This window comes from Guillardia theta (genome assembly GCF_000315625.1).
Source record: "Guillardia theta CCMP2712 unplaced genomic scaffold GUITHscaffold_10, whole genome shotgun sequence".
NCBI classification, from domain to species: domain Eukaryota; class Cryptophyceae; order Pyrenomonadales; family Geminigeraceae; genus Guillardia; species Guillardia theta.
In genome coordinates this window covers 964,590-968,138 of record NW_005434664.1, presented here as the reverse complement: position 1 = coordinate 968,138, position 3,549 = coordinate 964,590, and positions in this window count along the sequence as shown.

Here is a 3,549-nt window from a genome sequence, read left to right as displayed (position 1 = left end):
TCGTCTCTTCGTCTCCTCGTCCTCCTCCCTCCCTCCCTCGTCTCTTCGTCTCTTCCGTCTCCTCGTCTCCTCCCACCTCCCTCGTCTCCTTCGTCTCCTCGTCCCCTCCCACCCTCCCTCGTCTCTTCGTCTCCTCGTCTCCTCCCCCCAACTCCCTCGTTGCCCTTGTCACGCTCGCAGTCCCCTTCTCCTTCTGATCATCAGTAGGTCCTCGGATGGTCTTCCGGTCAACAAGGCGTGAGAGGCGACGAGTGACGATGCGTCGTGAGGAGGACGGGAACGACTTGGATGCAGAGCGTGTGATGTTGACGATTTGTAAGAAAGACGAACAATGAAGGCGGAAGAACTTCTCATCTTTCTTCTTCCTCTTGGTTTCCTTGTCATATCCTCTGCATCCACGTTCTTGCGCTACACTTCCGCTAGACTCTTAGCCACTTTTTATTGACAAACTTGGCAGTTTCTACACGACAAAAGCATTCAAGAAATTATTATACAACATGGAGAGCACGAGAGACGTGCGGGAGGTCACAAGAAAGAATAAAACAGTTGTGAAGAGACTTGTCATCTTTGAGATGGAGTGACAAGATAAAGAGGCCTGCGGGATCAACGTCAGCCTGTCTCATCATGTTCACAACCATCGTCATCATCATCACCACGACCACCACCAATGACAAAAACAACAACACTGTCCATCCACATATCACAAAAACATGCAACTTACAAGACGGTCTTGATCGAGAACTCCTCTACTTCCTCGTCAAAGTTCTGGAAGAGATGTTCCAGCACTTCTATCTTGTGCTTGTCCTTCATCTCATACTCCCTTACTGTGAAATTCATCGCCTCCCCACAATCCCTCAGGATCTGCTCCGAGCACTCCACTGTCGTGCTCACGTTCGACTGCATTCCCATGTTCCCTTCCTGCGCTGCCCCCCACACCTCCTCGTCCTCCTTCATCAGCCCCTCCTTAATCCTCTCTCCCTCCTTCCTCCTCTCCTCCTCCTTCTTCTCGTCGATAGCCCCGAAGTCTCGCACAAACCCGCTCTTCCCCCACATCTGCCGGAAGTACTCGGCTGAGAACTCGTGTCCGCAGGGAACGCCAGTGAGCTCCATGAAAGAGGAGGAGGCGACGGCTCCCTCGCTCGTACCGAGTTGCTCCATTGCCATGACCAGGTCCACGTTCCTTCCGAAGAGATGATAGCGCGGCATTTTCCAGCCCACCACCTGGCACTTGGTGAGGAGACAGCGGAGGAGATGGAGGGAGGAGACAGAAACGAAGGAGAAAGGAGGAGGGTGAAGAGGAGAGGGGAGGGAGAGGGAGGAGAGAAGAGTGAGAGAGCAGGGAGGAGGAGAAGGGCAGGGGATAAGGGGAGGGGAGGAAAGGGGAGGGGAGGGGAGACTTACCCCTCCAACCACAGGCCCCCAGTGTAAGCCAATCCGCATCTTGAGACGTTGCCCAGAGAGGGTTCGCAAGCCTCTTGACCTCAACCGCTGCTGCATGATCAGCGCGACTTGCATCAGCCGAAGCGCGTCCTCGCGGTCAGCAGGATGATCGAGACCGACGGCACACCAGTAGGCTGCAATCAAAGTCAGGCCAGACAAGGTGAGAGGGAGGGAGAGTAGGAGGGCGAGGAGTATTGATCGGTGAGGGAGGACGAGGGGTATCGAGATGGGAGGACGTAGACAGCAGTTAGCAAGACACGGGAGAAGGGAGGGGAGGAAGGAGGGAGGGAGAGCGGAGTTTTACCATCTCCAATGGTCTCGATCTTGGTTATCCTCCACAGTCGGCAGAGCGTGTCAAACTCAGTGAAAAGCTCGTTCACGGCCTCGAACAGCTTCTTCGCCTCCAGCCCCGACGACAGCGCAGTGAAACCCTCCACGTCCGCCATGAGCTGGCATACCGACGGCAGGCTCTCCGAGAAGAAGAAGCTCGGCAGGATATGCAGGTCGTCCATATCCATTCCCCAGCTCCCCGCCGACTCGATAATCGCCATGGTCTGCGCCTTGAGCACGTGCGCGGGGATCAGCGTCTGCGCCGCCATCTCCACCCTCTTCTGCAGCGCCTTCGCCTGGATCAGCCAGCCGAGCTGAAGCCTCTCATTCATCTCAGTCTGCCACAGGTTGTAGATGGCGAAGAGGGCGGGGAGGAGGACGTAGGCGTAAGGGACCTTGAGCAGGTCGACGGACCCTGAGCCGCACGTCTCGAAGCCTCCTGACGTATGCACGGAGATGCTTGTGAAGAAGTCGGCGGTGAAGCAGAGGACGAGGACGGTGCCCACCGGAAAGGCAGGGAGCATCCAGAGGCCCTGAACCTGCGGAGGAAGTGTGAGGGGGACGAGGAGGGCAAGAAGAGCAAGAGGAGGCGTCGGCTATGGATCATGTTGGTAGGGAGGAAGGAGGATGGAGACTCACATTGAGGCAGGTCAGCAGGAAAATGCGAGGGTCCCACATCATCAGGAACCAGGTCTGACTGTCTCGGATCAGCTCCATGTCGGGGACGAAGTGCATAGCGACGATGAAGACAGCGCCGAAGGAGATGCAGGAGAGGGAGGAGAAGAACGTCTGCCATCGGCTATAGACCTTGGTCTGACAGCGGAGCCAGAACAGTCCGTAGCAAGCGACGATCTGAACCAGGAAGGCGAAGAAGGCGATGTAGCTGACGACCCCCGCCTTGTGGCTGCGGACCAGCGACCAGTCGAAGGCGATGACGGTGAAAGTGAAGAAGAAGGTGATGAGAGACCCTGTGAGCTGCTGCCCACGGATCGACTGATTCCTAAGCGTGACGTAGATGTCCTCCAGCTCCTCGTCAACGAACCTCATCGACAGCGTCTTGAGAGGCTTCTGCGCTTGCTGGAAGAGAGTGTCAACTGGGAGCTCCTCCACTGCCTGATACATGTGCTTGTCCCTCTTGACCTCCCTCGGCATGAAGGGAGACTTCCATGAAGCCTTCTGGATCTTAGCGACGAGGTCATGGGAAGATCCTTCATCCGACGAGCTGCACGTCTCTTCCCAGTCGTCGCTCCCCTCCGTGTCATGTGAACTGGACCGGGGCAGGGCGTCTGAGTTGAGGCGCTGGAGGAATTCTTCCTTCTTGTCCATGGAGTTGCGACGACGATGGTTGCTGGTATCAGCCTGAGCCTCCTCGTTGGACTCGAAGATGATGTTGGACTGCATGAAGCCCTTCGAGCCGTGGAAGCTCTGCGAGAACTTGTCGATGTCGACGATGTGCGAGAAGGCAGACGTCCTGAACATCTGCCATATCGTCATCTCCCCTTTGCCTTTGACCTGAAGGGCAAGGCATAGTCAGCACGACCTCTCCCAATCACAGCAGCAGGCTGCTGCCACACTCACCTCGACCTTCCCCAGCCTCTTCATGACAGCCTTCTCCCGCTTGAAGCTCAACGTGTAGGCTTCATCTGCCAGCAGCTCCCTGGTGCACGACGACAACTTGAGCAGTTCTGCTGTCTCGTTGGAGAGGATGATACTGCAGTACGCCTCTCTGTCCGGTAGCTGCATATCCCAGTTGGCCTTGCTCTTCTCCCCAGCTGCGAT